The sequence below is a fragment of the Pseudophryne corroboree genome, chromosome 1, assembly GCF_028390025.1.
Source record: "Pseudophryne corroboree isolate aPseCor3 chromosome 1, aPseCor3.hap2, whole genome shotgun sequence".
NCBI lineage: Eukaryota > Metazoa > Chordata > Amphibia > Anura > Myobatrachidae > Pseudophryne > Pseudophryne corroboree.
In genome coordinates, this window is record NC_086444.1 from 526467742 (window position 1) to 526485483 (window position 17742).

Genomic DNA, 17742 nt, shown 5'->3' on the forward strand with positions numbered 1-17742 from the left:
CAGCACTGGGAGCATATGTATCTGGCACCGCTGGGGGCATTTATGGATTTGGCAGCTTGGGGGCATATATGTATCTGGCAGCACTGGGGCATATGTATCTGGCACTGCTGGGGGGCATTTATGTATCTGGCAGCTTGGGGGCATATATGTATCTGGCAGCTTGGTGGCATATATGTATCTGGCAGCACTGGGGGCATATGTATCTGGCAGTACTGGGGGCATATGTATCTGGCACTGCTGGAGTCATTTATGTATCTGGCACCGCTGGGGGCATTTATGTATCTGGCAGCTTGGGGGCATATATGTATCTGGCAGCACTGGAGGCATATGTATCTGGCACCGCTGGGGACATTTATGTATCTGGCAGCTTGGGGGCATTTATGTATCTGACAACACTGGGGGCATATATGTATCTGGCAGCTTGGGGGCATTTATGTATCTGCCACCGCTGGGGGCATATATGTATCTGGCACTGCTTGGGCATATATGTATCTGGCACCGCTGGGGGCATATATGTATCTGGCAGCTTGGGGGCATATATGTACCTGGCACCACTGGGTGCATATGTATCTGGCACTGCTGGGGGCATATATGTATCTGGCAGCACTGGGGGCATATATATCTGGCACCGCTGGGGGCATTTATGTATCAGGCACCGCTGGGGGCATATATGTATCTGGCACTGCTTGGGCATATATGTATCTGGCACCGCTGGGGGCATATATGTATCTGGCACCGCTGGGGGCATACAGTATGTGTATCTGGCACTGCTGGGGGCATATGTGTATCTGACACCACTGGGGGCATTTATGTATCTGGCACCACTGGGGGCATATATGTATCTGGCACCACTGGGGACATTGAGTAAGGGTCACCACTAGGGGGCATATGTGTTTATCTGGCATTACTGGGGGCATATGTGTAAGGGGCACTAGACACAGAATGAAGGGAGGCGAAGGCTAATAGACACAGAGTGCAGGGGGCAGGCTGAGAGGCAGAGTGCAGGGTGGGAGGCTGAGAGGCACAGAGTGAAGGGGGAGACTGAGAGATACAAAGTGAGGCAGATTGGAAGAGATGCGTGACAGGGAGACGCAGGTGGGAGATGAATGTGGATGAGAGACAACGCTGGGAGGGGATGATGGTGGGGGTCAAAGACAACGCAGGGAGGGGAGTAGATGGTGTGGCTGGAAGGTGAGGATGTGGCTGAGAGACACAGGGAAGAGATGATGGTGTGGCTTAGAGATGCAGGGGGTATGAGGTGACATGAGTCTGGTTGAACCTCTGTGACAGTATGATGATCTTGGTTATATTCCTACACAAAAAAGCATCTTCTGGACCATGTAATTTCCTACATGAATAGTGATTAATAATAGAAGATGCTCTCTGCCCAGGGAGGACATCTCTTCAGATGTTCCCCATTGTGAGAAACTACCATATACTGTAAGTAAGGTGCATATGGAATGGAAAGGAATGCTCCCAGAGTAATGAGAAACAGGTGGTGTGTCATGTTGACACGCTCACATGTGCAGTGGCCACGCCCCATGTGGTATGTGATTTATATTGCTTTTTAGTGCCAATAGGTGGTGATAGACACGCCCAATAGGTGGTGCTAGACACATGCCCCGTAGGTGGTGCTAAACACCCCCCTCCGATGGTGCACCCCCTAATAAAATGTTCTGTGCACGCCTATGCCAAAGATAAAAGAAAAAAGTAATGTTACAGAACAGTGTTATTAGCTAATAGGGGGAGATATTGGTTACACATATAGAGCCTGATTCTGAGATTTACATAAATCTCTGATGTTTAATGATCTGCACATGAGCAGGCACCGCACTGCACATGTGCAGATCTGGTCTCGCAACATCCTGAGTAACCTCAGGGTTACTAGATGTCCTATGTGCACGCAGATGATTCCTCGCTGCCCCTTCAGATGCAGCAGCGCATCACAGAATCCTGGGTTACTTTTTTTACTTAATACACCTCATGTAGCTTTTGCATAATTCTGCAGAGGTGCCATTAGCATCCACCTCTGAATCAGCATCATATTTATATAGAGGAAGGTGATTAGAACTTTGTGGGTCCCATAGCAACATTTTTAAGGGGCTCCCAACTTAGATCTCCAGAGAGAGAATGGCAGCAGGGACATAGAGACAGAGAGAGTGACGGCACGGACACAGAGAGAGAGAGAGTGCCTGCAAAGACATAGGGACATAGATAGACAGCAGGGACTTAGCAGCAGAAAGAGGCAGCAGGGGCATAGAAACACACAGAGAGGCAGAAGGGACGTAGGGACAGGAAAAGGCAGCAGGGGCATAGAAACAGAGAGGCAGCAGGAACGTAGGGACAGATAGAGAGGCAGCAGGGACATAGAGACAGATAGAGGGTCGGCAGAGTTTTGGTAAGAAACAGTTGGGACAAAATGAGAGGCAGCAGGGATTTAGGAACAAATAGGGGCAACAGGAACATAGAAACAGGGAGAGTGGCAGCAGGAACACAGAGATAGAATGAGTGGCAGCAGGGACACAGAGAGAGAGAGTGCTGGCAAAGACATAGGGACAAAGATAGGCAGCAGGGACTTAGGGACAGAAAGGAAGCAGGGGCATAGAAACAGAGAGAGAGAGAGGCAGCAGGGACATAGGGACAGATAGAGAGGCAGCAGGGACGTAGGGACAGATAGAGAGGCAGCAGGGACATAGGGACAGATAGAGAGGCAGAAGGGATGTAGGGACAGATAGGTAATTGCAACCAGTGCCGGCAACAGAAATCTTGGGGCTGGTACAGTGATATCTCTGGAGCCCCCTTAGATTTTATATACTGTATACACAGTATAAATAAACAAGTTTCAACAGCAGCACTCAGGAATAAAACACACAACAACCAGCCGCTTTCAGCCAACCTTTCAATGCAGCAGCATTTTCGTCAGGGCATATATATATATATATATATATATATATATATATATATATATATAAAAACACAACAGTATCTTTATCTTGCGCCTGACTCAAAGCAGCACAACGGGAGAGGTCCCTGTTGAAAGACCTCAATAGCATACAAAATAAAAATAATTTCCCAAGTGCGCTAAATAAAAGTGTATCTGCAAAGATTCTTCCAGTGTTGTTTCCGTAGGTGAGAATTGAGTACTGGAGAAGATTTGTGTCTAGGAACCTGTAACGGACACCCCTCACCAAGATAGTCACCCAAACAAGAGGCCCAAGGCCAATTAATAAATTTTTTTTAAATAACAAACATTTAAACAGATGCAGTTTTTACATAAAATCCATCATGTAATTGTATCTCTGTAAACATTACATGATGGATTTTATGTAAAAACTGCATCTGTTTAAATGTTTGTTATTTAAACAATTTTTTTATTAATTGGCCTTGGGCCTCTTGTTTGGGTGACTATCTTGGTGAGGGGTGTCCGTTACAGGTTCCTAGACACAAATCTTCTCCAGTACTCAATTCTCACCTACGGAAACAACACTGGAAGAATCTTTGTAGATACACTTTTATTTAGCGCACTTGGTAAATTGTTTTATTATATATATATATATATATATATATATAAAAGCAAAGCTGGCAGGCTCGGCACTCACTGTTGGGCACTATTTACTTGCTGTGGTGCCTTCCGCGAATGTTGCCATCCAAATGTAATCTCTATAAAGCAGCGGCACTCGGCAGACTGTTTTGCAGAAAAAAGCCGTTTATTCCGGTCCGGAATAAACGGCTTTTTTCTGCAAAACAGTCTGCCGAGTGCCGCTGCTTTATAGAGATTATATATATATATATATATATATATATATATATATATACTGAATTCTAAATTTGCTGCGCTATATATTTGCTGCACTATATATTTATTTATACACGTATATCAATATGTATATCTCTGCTTCCTCCCCCACACACATCACACTGTCTCCCTCTCTCCTTCTTCCCACACACCCCAAAGTCTGTCTCTCTCAATTACTCCATGCTGCAGTCACAACTTCCCCAACCCATCCCAAAGCCCTGTATCCCCTCACCAAGCGACACCTGCACTGCACTCCCCAGTATTCAGATCTTTCACACCGCATAGCGGGTACTATACGGCGCTTACACCCCACCAGAAGAGGCCGGCGCAGGGCACAGAAGTCCTGGCAGCGGAGCTTCTACCATGTCCCATAAATGTCTGCAACAGAGCTGGACTCGGAAGAGTGGATGCACACTTGTACCTCACAATCAATGTGTGTGAGAGGCTCCTGTCACTCTGAGACCGCACGCACACCGCCCACAGCTCGCTGCCTTACTTGGACAAGATGGCTTACATTAGGCTGACCATATTATCCCTTTAACCTGGTACACTCATGTATTACACAGGTTCTGTGGCTGGCTGACTAGAAGCCTGCATTTCACCAAGTTTTAAGCAGCCAGAGAACCTGTGTTATTTATGAATGTCCCAGTTTAAAGGGATAATATGGTCAGCCTACTTACATCCCTTCTGGGCACTAAGCTGCGTATCCTTGGGCCCCTCTTTTCCTTGGGCCTAGTACAGGTGTCCCCTTTAACCCCCCCTGTCACCGGCCCTGGGAGGCAACAGCCATGAAAAAGAGCTTAAACGCTGTCGCCCCCAGGTGAAGGCGCCAGAAGCCCTGGAGAGGTGGTGGCCATGAAAAAGAGCCAGTGACGTGCGGTGGGGTGAGGCAGGTGAGGCAGAGCCTTTCCTGTCATACTAACGTTTGTACCAGAGCTTTGACTGTATAAAGTATATGAAAAATACAAAGAATATGTTTGAAAAATGTTATTTGCATTATTCTAATAATTTTTATAGCTAAAACTCGGGAGTAAAAAGTCTATGGCAGATAAGGCAGTGCCTCACCTGCCTAACTTTTACGCTCATCTCTGATTAAAAGTAACCAAATTTCCAGAAGATTATACTGCTACACCAGTGTATAATGCCCAGATGTACCCTTTGACTCATATATTGTGTGTAAATCTGGCTCTGGTGCTAGCCAGTGGCTCGTGAGCCATTTAGCTCACCGCACGTCCCTGAAAAGAGCTTAAAGGCTGCTGCCCCCAGGTGAAGATGCAGTATAATAAACTATTAAACCATATTATTTTAATTTCTCCGGCAGGGTCCACAGGTTATCCACAGGATAACAATGGGATATGATGGAGCGTCAGCGGATTGGCACCAATCGATCAAAGCTTTCTGGCATCCCAGGATGCAACAGGCCCGTCCATATATCCCCGCCTACTGGCTCAGGCAAATCAGTTTTTTGTTTGGTGCGGCAGGAGCCGGACCATGGTCAGAGGGCTGCGGTTTTTTAGCAGCCCTAAGCTTTCTTATATTATTTATATAGTATTACTATTTTTTTTGAGTGATCTTTCTAAACAGCGTCTTATACGTACAATAGTTGGGTAAGCGACAACGCTTACCCAATGAGTACAGTGCTGTTTCGGCGGGCGTCTTTGTCGGATATACTAGCAGGTACATCAGACGTTACCAGGCTCTGGCCAGAGCACGGGGAGTAGGTAAGGCATATGTTCCGCTTAGCTAGATGGAATACGGACACAGCCGCACTGTGTTGGGAGGAGACTACCAAACAGTAGCTGACGCGGCTGCCACCGCGGGTGCACCAGCGCTAGGCCTTAGGAATCATACGCTCCAGGAATAGTATGAGGCCGCGATCCCTAGGGTTGATGTCAGCAGGGGGAGTCAGACGCTCTCCTGGTCGCCCCTCCCCCCAGTTCATGACCAGTTTCGCCGAGTCTCCCGCCATGAACTGTTTCCTCGATTCCGTCCCAGACGCTACTGCGCGGATACCTGGTCGCAGCATAGGCGGCTGTGTAACCGGTGCGTCTGTGTTCACTGTTTGCTACCACAAGGGGACCCGGTCCCAGCATAGGTGGCTGTGTGACCGATGCGTCTGTGTTCAGTGAGCGTCTGTGTTCACTATAGGTTCATGGAGCGGCAGTATACACTAGTAGCGTCTGAATCCACTCAGCGTTCGCTAATGTATTGATCGATCCTGGAAGTGAGGTGAGTCTCCCTGCATCCCACTCTACTGGGTATGGGTTATACAGCACTAAAAACTCTATCTACCCTTTTTTTGAGTACAAATAGTTAGATAAGTGCCTATTGCATATGAGTCTGTATACATTTACTGTTGTTTCTCTCACATTGCGTCTGAATACACTAGATCAGTTTAAACATGATCAGTAATTTGTTCTCCTACATACTTAAAAGATATGTTTGTAGTTGATGATGTGCTCATATTGCTTATTATACTAATGTATAACATGTGACTGACTGCTAGTGTGATTGCTGACTTTACTATATGTCTGTTAATTGTCCTTTCTGATCCTCAATGCCGGTGCATGGGTAGGGTCAGATTGTATGTCACTTTAAATACTTTAAAGTGATTACAGTCACAAATTGTGTAGTACACTGTGAAAGTGCTGATTATTTATCATGTCTAAGAGCGGCAAAGGTGAGGAAGGTACACTCACAGCAACACCAAAACTCATTTCATGTTTGTCTTGCAAAAATGTATTATCCTTTCAGGATCTGGTTCAGGATGGCTCAGGATGGTTTGTGTACAAATTGCTTTAGTTTTCAGCAAAATATAAGGCAGATCCCGGTACAACTGGATCTACCTTGGGCTATGTTTGCACAGACCTTATCCAATATAGCTGAACGGATAATTCCTACCCCATCTGTACCAGGTATAGGTTACACTATTAACCCTTACATGCAGCTCCCTACCTACGGTATATCATTTCCACCAGTACCTTCTTAAAAGAAACAGGTGGATAAACCGAGGGTAAGTAAATCTTCACCTTCACAGGCTACACATGTGGCAGAGGAAGATTCATCCGAAGATGAAAGCTCAGATAATGCTACTTCGGCATATGAAGAAGAGGAGGAAGGTCTCAGCTCAGTCCTAAAACAGTTAAGACTGAGTTTCCAGGGTCAGATCAACTGATGGAAATCATGGAAGAGGCTTGAGCAATGCCCAATAAGAGGTTTAGAATTCCAAAGAAATGGGATTCCAATTATCCTCTTCCAGCTGGGGATTGTTTAAAAAGGGAGGTGGCTCCTAAAGTAGATACGCATGTGATTCGATTAGTGCGGAAATCTATTTTACCTTTGCCTTCAACATCATTAAATTATGTCATGGATAGGAGAGTGGATGGGATTCTTAAAACCATTTTTTCCAAGTCTGGGGCAGTCATAAGGCCAGCCATGGCTTCAGCTTGGATGGCACAGGCAGTGGCTGCCTGGGCTGACACATTGGAAGGGGATTTTAAAGTATCCTCTAGAGAGCAAAAATCCAATGTAGCACATATAAAACAGGCTGCAATATTCTTGGAAGAAGCAGCATTAGATATGGGTACTATTGCCTCCAGGGCTTCTGTTTCAACTAGAGATGAGCGGGTTCGGTTTCTCGGAAACCGAACCCCCCCGAACTTCACCCTTTTTACTAGAGATGAGCGGGTTCGGTTTCTCTGAATCCGAACCCGCCCGAACTTCATGTTTTTTTACACAGGTCCGAGCGACTCGGATCTTCCCGCCTTGCTCGGTTAACCCGAGCGCGCCCGAACGTCATCATCACGCTGTCGGATTCTCGCGAGGCTCGGATTCTATCGCGAGACTCGGATTCTATATAAGGAGCCGCGCGTCGCGGCCATTTTCACACGTGCATTGAGATTGATAGGGAGAGGACGTGGCTGGCGTCCTCTCCGTTTAGAAATTAAAATAGATAGGAGAGTGAGAGTGAGACACTTCATTTACTTACTGGAGCTTAGGAGGAGTTATACTAGTGACTGATGACCAGTGACCTGACCACCAGTGCAGTTTTATAATTTATTATTATTTAATAATCCGTTCTGTTCTTGTTCTCTGCCTGAAAAAAACGATACACAGTGACTCAGTCACACTCACATACCATATCTGTGCTCAGCCCAGTGTGCTGCATCATCTATGTATAATATCTGACTGTGCTCACACAGCTTAATAGGAAACCATTACTGCCCTCACACAAAACTCAGTGGCAGGCAGCTGCTCTGTATACATTGCAAACAATTATGTATTAATCAGTGGTGGAAGGGCAGGAGGTTGATACACATTAAGCATCAAGTGTACCTAATAACCCGCAGACTCCAAATAGATAAAATGCAACAAATCTGTTACTAAAATAACCGAATCTCCAGAGAGAAACAAACGAGTGGATTATTGTGGAAACAAATTTATATGTCAGTTCACTCACTCCAGGGTAAAGCTGCATATATAGAGCAGTGGATCTCCCTGAATGAATTTCTCATAATAAAGTATTATTTCTCTGCAATAGAAAGGTGCAATATGCAGTGATACAATCAATACCTTAGAGAACAACATACTTTCACCAAGTGGATACCACCTGAGTTGAAAATATAAGCTATGATTACTGTGATAAAAGGTGGAATGTACCAACAGTAAGATATAGCATTTCTTCTCTATACCAACAGTGCTGACTACATAGATTGAGAGCACCAGTTGATAATATGGAATCCTAATTGATTACATAAGGTGATATTAAGGAATAAGAAACAAATAATAAACTGCTGAAAACTGTAATCCTAAATATGCACTTTGCAGAGTAAAATCTGTTGATATATGAGATAGGGGTTCACCAGCCAGCAGCCAGTAAAATCCTGGAGCAGGTGTACTGACACAGACACATTGAAAATCACAAACGTGACATAATATCTCACAATAGACTGGAGAATTTGGTAATTGATACAAAATAGAGACAGATTGCATTACGGATATTGATATATCTTTATTCACACAATATCAGAAAATACACATAAAATACATAGAGGTCATTGTACCCAAAAGGTAAATAAAATAGCAGTGCATGACACTCAGAGTGCAGCGTGTGTTTTTAATTATCACACTATGTCTTGTCATTATATGTTGGTTTTAATATTTCACAGTTACAGGTCTTTTTAGATGAACTGAAATAAAAGTTATATTTTAGGTAATTATTGAATTGTTTTTGTGCGCCACTTGAGACCAATCCTTTCTTCTTTTTGGTATACAAGTTCTGCAAAGTTGGTAACACTTAGGTGTGTGGCAGCACCCCCATAACTAATTCAAATTAATGAAATAGAAAATAATATGGGGTTCATAATAGTAAAAATACACAAATAATATACAACATTATACTAGTGCAGTAGCTTCCCCACTTTCCCTTGTCCTCAGAATAGTCCTATTAATTGTGGGGGAGACTGGGGAGCAGTTATAGGTTATAGCAGGAGCCAGGAGTACATATTAAACAGTGCACACTTTTGCTGCCAGAGTGCCACTGCCAGTGTGACTGACCACTGACCACTGTGACCAGTGACCTGACCACACTGACCACCAGTATAGTATATTGTGATTGAATGTCTGCCTGAAAAAGTACACTCGTCGTGTGACTTGTGTGGTGTTTTTTTATTCTATAAAAATAAAAAAACTCATTCTGCTGACAGACAGTGTCCACTCCAGCAGGTCCGTCATTATATAATATATACCTGTCCGGCTGCAGTAGTGATATATATATATATTTTTTATATCATTATTTATCATCCAGTCTACTAGCAGCAGACACAGTACGGTAGTTCACGGCTGTAGCTACCTCTGTGTCGGCACTCGGCAGTCCATCCATAATTGTATACCACCTACCCGTGGTTTTTTTTTTCTTTCTTCTTTATACATACTACATCTCATTATCATCCAGTCTATATTAGCAGCAGACACAGTACAGTACGGTAGTCCACGGCTGTAGCTACCTCTGTGTCGGCACTCGGCAGTCCATCCATAATTGTATACCACCTACCCGTGTTTTTTTTTTCTTTCTTCTTTATACATACTACATCTCATTATCAACCAGTCTATATTAGCAGCAGACACAGTACGGTAGTTCACGGCTGTAGCTACCTCTGTGTCGGCACTCGGCAGTCCATCCATAATTGTATACCACCTACCCGTGGTTTTTTTTTTCTTTCTTCTTTATACATACATACTACATCTCATTATCATCCAGTCTATATTAGCAGCAGACACAGTACAGTACGGTAGTCCACGGCTGTAGCTACCTCTGTGTCGGCACTCGGCAGTCCATCCATAATTGTATACCACCTACCCGTGTTTTTTTTTTCTTTCTTCTTTATACATACTACATCTCATTATCATCCAGCCTATATTAGCAGCAGACACAGTACAGTACGGTAGTCCACGGCTGTAGCTACCTCTGTGTCGGCACTCGGCACTCGGCAGTCCATCCATAATTGTATACCACCTACCCGTGGTTTTTTTTTCTTTCTTCTTTATACATACTACATCTCATTATCAACCAGTCTATATTAGCAGCAGACACAGTACAGTACGGTAGTCCACGGCTGTAGCTACCTCTGTGTCGGCACTCGGCAGTCCATCCATAATTGTATACCACCTACCCGTGGTTTTTTTTTTCTTTCTTCTTTATACATACTACATCTCATTATCATCCAGTCTATATTAGCAGCAGACACAGTACAGTACGGTAGTCCACGGCTGTAGCTACCTCTGTGTCGGCACTCGGCAGTCCATCCATAATTGTATACCACTAGGGTCGCTTATCTTACTCACACAGCTACCTCATTGCGCCTCTTTTTTTCTTTGCGTCATGTGCTGTTTGGGGAGGGTTTTTTGGAAGGGACATCCTGCGTGACACTGCAGTGCCACTCCTAGATGGGCCCGGTGTTTGTGTCGGCCACTAGGGTCGCTTATCTTACTCACACAGCTACCTCATTGCGCCTCTTTTTTTCTTTGCGTCATGTGCTGTTTGGGGAGGGTTTTTTTGTAAGGGACATCCTGCGTGACACTGCAGTGACACTCCTAGATGGGCCCGGTGTTTGTGTCGGCCACTAGGGTCGCTTATCTTACTCACACAGCTACCTCATTGCGCCTCTTTTTTTCTTTGCGTCATGTGCTGTTTGGGGAGGGTTTTTTGGAAGGGACATCCTGCGTGACACTGCAGTGCCACTCCTAGATGGGCCCGGTGTTTGTGTCGGCCACTAGGGTCGCTTAGCTTAGTCATCCAGCGACCTAGGTGCAAATTTTAGGACTAAAAATAATATTGTGAGGTGTGAGGTATTCAGAATAGACTGATAATGAGTGTAAATTATGGTTTTTGAGGTTAATAATACTTTGGGATCAAAATGACCCCCAAATTCTATGATTTAAGCTGTTTTTTAGTGTTTTTAAAAAAAAACACCCAAATCCAAAACACACCCGAATCCGACAAAAAAAATTCGGTGAGGTTTTGCCAAAACGCGGTCGAACCCAAAACACGGCCGCGGAACCGAACCCAAAACCAAAACACAAAACCCGAAAAATTTCCGGCGCTCATCTCTACTTTTTACACGGGTCCGAGGCAGGTTCGAACCTTCCCGCCTTGCTCGGCTAACCCGAGCGCGCCCAAACGTCATCATCCCGCTGTCGGATTCTCGCGAGATTCGGATTCTATATAAGCAGCCGCGCATCGCCGCCATTTTCACTCGTGCATTGGAGATGATAGGGAGAGGACGTGGCTGGCGTCCTCTCCGTTTATTGTTGAAGTTGATTGGTTTATTGCTTAATTGTGGGGAGGACTGGGGAGCAGCTGTTAGGAGGAGTACAGTGTTTTGCTGATAAGTGACCACCAGTTTTTATCTGTTCTCTGCCTGAAAAAAATGCTCCATACCATATCTGTGCTCAGTGTGCTGCATAATATATCTGTGCTGAGTGCTCACACTGCTTAATTGTGGGGACTGGGGAGCAGCTGTATTATATAGCAGGAGTACAGTGCAGAGTTTTGCTGACAGTGACCACCAGTATACGTTTATTGCCTGAAAAACACTCCATATCTGTGCTCAGTGTGCTGCTTTATTGTGGGGACTGGGGACCACCAGTATAATTAATATTATATAGGAGGAGTACAGTGCAGAGTGCACTGCTGTACCTACCTCTGTGTCGTCATCCATTAAGTATACTATCCATCTACATTCTATACCTGTGGTGCATTTTAGTTTTGCAGTTTGCTGACACAGTGACCACCAGTATACTATATATAGCAGTACGGTAGGCCACTGCTGTACCTACCTCTGTGTCGTCATCCATTAAGTATACTATCCATCTACATTCTATACCTGTGGTGCATTTTAGTTTTGCAGTTTGCTGACACAGTGACCACCAGTATACTATATATAGCAGTACGGTAGGCCACTGCTGTACCTACCTCTGTGTCGTCATCCATTAAGTATACTATCCATCTACATTCTATACCTGTGGTGCATTTTAGTTTTGCAGTTTGCTGACACAGTGACCACCAGTATACTATATATAGCAGTACGGTAGGCCACTGCTGTACCTACCTCTGTGTCGTCAAGTATACTATCCATCCATACCTGTGGTGCATTTCAGTTGTGCGCAGTAAATATAGTAGTAGGCCATTGCTATTGATACTGGCATATAATTCCACACATTAAAAAATGGAGAACAAAAATGTGGAGGTTAAAATAGGGAAAGATCAAGATCCACTTCCACCTCGTGCTGAAGCTGCTGCCACTAGTCATGGCCGAGACGATGAAATGCCATCAACGTCGTCTGCCAAGGCCGATGCCCAATGTCATAGTAGAGAGCATGTAAAATCCAAAACACAAAAGTTCAGTAAAATGACCCAAAAATCTAAATTAAAAGCGTCTGAGGAGAAGCGTAAACTTGCCAATATGCCATTTACGACATGGAGTGGCAAGGAACGGCTGAGGCCCTGGCCTATGTTCATGGCTAGTGGTTCAGCTTCACATGAGGATGGAAGCACTCATCCTCTCGCTAGAAAAAAAGAAAAGACTTAAGCTGGCAAAAGCACAGCAAAGAACTGTGCGTTCTTCTAAATCACAAATCCCCAAGGAGAGTCCAATTGTGTCGGTTGCGATGCCTGACCTTCCCAACACTGGACGGGAAGAGCTTGCGCCTTCCACCATTTGCACGCCCCCAGCAAGTGCTGGAAGGAGCACCCGCAGTCCAGTTCCTGATAGTCAAATTGAAGATGTCACTGTTGAAGTACACCAGGATGAGGATATGGGTGTTGCTGGCGCCGGGGAGGAAATTGACAAGGAGGATTCTGATGGTGAGGTGGTTTGTTTAAGTCAGGCACCCGGGGAGACACCTGTTGTCCGTGGGACGAATATGGCCATTGACATGCCTGGTCAAAATACAAAAAAAATCAGCTCTTCGGTGTGGAATTATTTCAACACAAATGCGGACAACAGGTGTCAAGCCGTGTGTTGCCTTTGTCAAGCTGTAATAAGTAGGGGTAAGGACGTTAACCACCTCGGAACATCCTCCCTTATACGTCACCTGCAGCGCATTCATCATAAGCCAGTGACAAGTTCAAAAACTTTGGGTGACAGCGGAAGCAGTCCACTGACCACTAAATCCCTTCCTCTTGTAACCAAGCTCCTGCAAACCACACCAACAACTTCCTCAGTGTCAAGTTCCTCCTTACCCAGGAAAGCCAATAGTCCTGCAGGCCATGTCACTGTCAAGTCTGACGAGTCCTCTCCTGCCAGGGATTCCTCCGATGCATCCTTGAGTGTAACGCCTACTGCTGCTGGCGCTGCTGTTGTTGCTGCTGGGAGTCGATCGTCATTCAAGAGGGGAAGTCGGAAGACCACTTGTACTACTTCCAGTAAGCAATTGACTGTCCAACAGTCCTTTGCGAGGAAGATGAAATATCACAGCAGTCATCCTGCTGCAAAGCAGATAACTCAGGCCTTGGCAGCCTGGGCGGTGAGAAACGTGGTTCCGGTATCCATCGTTAATTCAGAGGCAACTATAGACTTGATTGAGGTACTGTGTCCCCGGTACCAAATACCATCTAGGTTCCATTTCTCTAGGCAGGCGATACCGAAAATGTACACAGACCTCAGAAAAAGACTCACCAGTGTCCTAAAAAATACAGTTGTACCCAATGTCCACTTAACCACGGACATGTGGACAAGTGGAGCAGGGCAGACTCAGGACTATATGACTGTGACAGCCCACTGGGTAGATGTATTGCCTCCCGCAGCAAGAACAGCAGCGGCGGCACCAGTAGCAGCATCTCGCAAACGCCAAGTCGTTCCTAGGCAGGCTACGCTTTGTATCACCGCTTTCCATAAGAGGCACACAGCTGACAACCTCTTACGGGAACTGAGGAAGATCATCGCAGAATGGCTTACCCCAATTGGACTCTCCTGGGGATTTGTGACATCGGACAACGCCAGCAATATTGTTCGTGCATTACATCTGGGCAAATTCCAGCACGTCCCATGTTTTGCACATACATTGAATTTGGTGGTGCAGAATTATTTAAAAAACGACAGGGGCGTGCAAGAGATGCTGTCGGTGGCCCAAAGAATTGAAAGCCACTTTCGGCATTCAGACACCGCGTACAGAAGACTGGAGCACCACCAAACATTCCTGAACCTGCCCTGCCATCATCTGAAGCAAGAGGTGGTAACGAGGTGGAATTCAACCCTCTATATGCTTCAGAGGATGGAGGAGCAGCAAAAGGCCATTCAAGCCTATACATCTGCCATGATATAGGCAAAGGAGGGGGAATGCACCTGACTCAAGCGCAGTGGAGAATGATTTCAACGTTGTGCAAGGTTCTGCAACCCTTTGAACTTGCCACACGTGAAGTCAGTTCAGACACTGCCAGCCTGAGTCAGGTCATTCCCCTCATCAGGCTTTTGCAGAAGAAGCTGGAGACATTGAAGGAGGAGCTAAAACAGAGCGATTCCGCTAGGCATGTGGGACTTGTGGATGGAGCCCTTAATTCGCTTAACCAGGATTCACGGGTGGTCAATCTGTTGAAATCAGAGCACTACATTTTGGCCACCGTGCTCGATCCTAGATTTAAAACCTACGTTGTATCTCTCTTTCCGGCAGACACAAGTCTGCAGAGGTTCAAAGACCTGCTGGTGAGAAAATTGTCAAGTCAAGCGGAACGTGACCCGTCAACATCTCCTCCTTCACATTCTCCCGCAACTGGGGGTGCGAGGAAAAGGCTAAGAATTCCGAGCCCACCCGCTGGCGGTGATGCGGGGCAGTCTGGAGCGAGTGCTGACATCTGGTCCGGACTGAAGGACCTGCCGATGATTACTGACATGTCGTCTACTGTCACTGCATATGATTCTCTCACCATGGAAAGAATGGTGGAGGATTATATGAGTGACCGCATCCAAGTAGGCACGTCAGACAGTCCGTATGTATACTGGCAGGAAAAAGAGGCAATTTGGAGGCACTTGCACAAACTGGCTTTATTCTACCTAAGTTGCCCTCCCTCCAGTGTGTACTCCGAAAGAGTGTTTAGTGCAGCCGCTCACCTTGTCAGCAATCGGCGTACGAGGTTACTTCCAGAAAATGTGGAGAAGATGATGTTCATCAAAATGAATTATAATCAATTCCTCCGTGGAGGCATTCACCAGCAGCAATTGCCTCCAGAAAGTACACGGGGACCTGAGATGGTGGATTCCAGTGGGGACGAATTAATAATCTGTGAGGAGGGGGATGTACACCACAGTGAAAGGGGTGAGGAATCGGAGGATGATGAGGAGGTGGACATCTTGCCTCTGTAGAGCCAGTTTGTGCAAGGAGAGATTGATTGCTTCTTTTTTGGTGGGGGCACAAACCAACCAGTCATTTCAGCCACAGTCGTGTGGCAGACCCTGTCGCTGAAATGATGGGTTCGTTAAAGTGTGCATGTCCTGTTTATACAACATAAGGGTGGGTGGGAGGGCCCAAGGACAATTCCATCTTGCACCTCTTTTTTCTTTCATTTTTCTTTGCATCATGTGCTGTTTGGGGACAATTTTTTGGAAGTGCCATCCTGTCTTGGTTGACACTGCAGTGCCACTCCTAGATGGGCCAGGTGTTTGTGTCGGCCACTTGTGTCGCTTAGCTTAGCCATCCAGCCACCTTGGTGCGCCTCTTTTTTTCTTTGCATCATGTGCTGTTTGGGGACAATTTTTTGGAAGTGCCATCCTGACTTGATTGACACTGCAGTGCCACTCCTAGATGGGCCAGGTGTTTGTGTCGGCCACTTGTGTCGCTTAGCTTAGTCACACAGCGACCTTGGTGCGCCTCTTTTTTTCTTTGCATCATGTGCTGTTTGGGGACAATTTTTTGGAAGTGCCATCCTGTCTTGATTGACACTGCAGTGCCACTCCTAGATGGGCCAGGTGTTTGTGTCGGCCACTTGTGTCGCTTAGCTTAGTCACACAGCGACCTTGGTCCGCCTCTTTTTTTCTTTGCATCATGTGCTGTTTGGGGACAATTTTTTGGAAGTGCCATCCTGCCTGACACTGCAGTGCCACTCCTAGATGGGCCAGGTGTTTGTGTCGGCCACTTGTGTCGCTTAGCTTAGTCACACAGCGACCTTGGTGCGCCTCTTTTTTTCTTTGCATCATGTGCTGTTTGGGGACAATTTTTTGGAAGTGCCATCCTGTCTTGATTGACACTGCAGAGCCACTCCTAGATGGGCCAGGTGTTTGTGTCGGCCACTTGTGTCGCTTAGCTTAGTCACACAGCGACCTTGGTGCGCCTCTTTTTTTCTTTGCATCATGTGCTGTTTGGGGACAATTTTTTGGAAGTGCCATCCTGCCTGACACTGCAGTGCCACTCCTAGATGGGCCAGGTGTTTGTGTCGGCCACTTGTGTCGCTTAGCTTAGTCACACAGCGACCTTGGTGCGCCTCTTTTTTTCTTTGCATCATGTGCTGTTTGGGGACAATTTTTTCGAAGTGCCATCCTGCCTGACACTGTAGTGCCACTCCTAGATGGGCCAGGTGTTTGTGTCGGCCACTTGTGTCGCTTAGCTTAGTCACACAGCCACCTTGGTGCGCCTCTTTTTTTCTTTACATCATGTGCTGTTTGGGGACAATTTTTTGGAAGTGCCATCCTGCCTGACACTGCAGTGCCACTCCTAGATGGGCTAGGTGTTTGTGTCGGCCACTTGTGTCGCTTAGCTTAGTCACACAGCGACCTTGGTGCGCCTCTTTTTTTCTTTGCATCATGTGCTGTTTGGGGACAATTTTTTGGAAGTGCCATCCTGTCTTGATTGACACTGCAGTGCCACTCCTAGATGGGCCAGGTGTTTGTGTCGGCCACTTGTGTCGCTTAGCTTAGTCACACAGCGACCTTGGTGCGCCTCTTTTTTTCTTTGCATCATGTGCTGTTTGGGGACAATTTTTTGGAAGTGCCATCCTGCCTGACACTGCAGTGCCACTCCTAGATGGGCCAGGTGTTTATGTCGGCCACTTGTGTCGCTTAGCTTAGCCATCCAGCGACCTCGGTGCAAATTGTAGGACTAAAAATAATATTGTGAGGTGTGAGGTGTTCAGAATAGACTGGAAATGAGTGGAAATTATGGTAATTGAGGTTAATAATACTATGGGATCAAAATGACCCCCAAATTCTATGATTTAGCTGTTTTTTAGGGTTTTTTGAAAAAAAACACCGGAATCCAAAACACACCCGAATCCGACAAAAAAATTTCGGTGAGGTTTTGCCAAAACGCGTCCGAATCCAAAACACGGCCGCGGAACCGAATCCAAAACCAAAACACAAAACCCGAAAAATGTCCGGTGCACATCACTAGTTTCAACAATAGCTGCTCGCAGAGCAGTTTGGTTACGTACATGGGGGTAATTCCAAGTTGATCGCAGC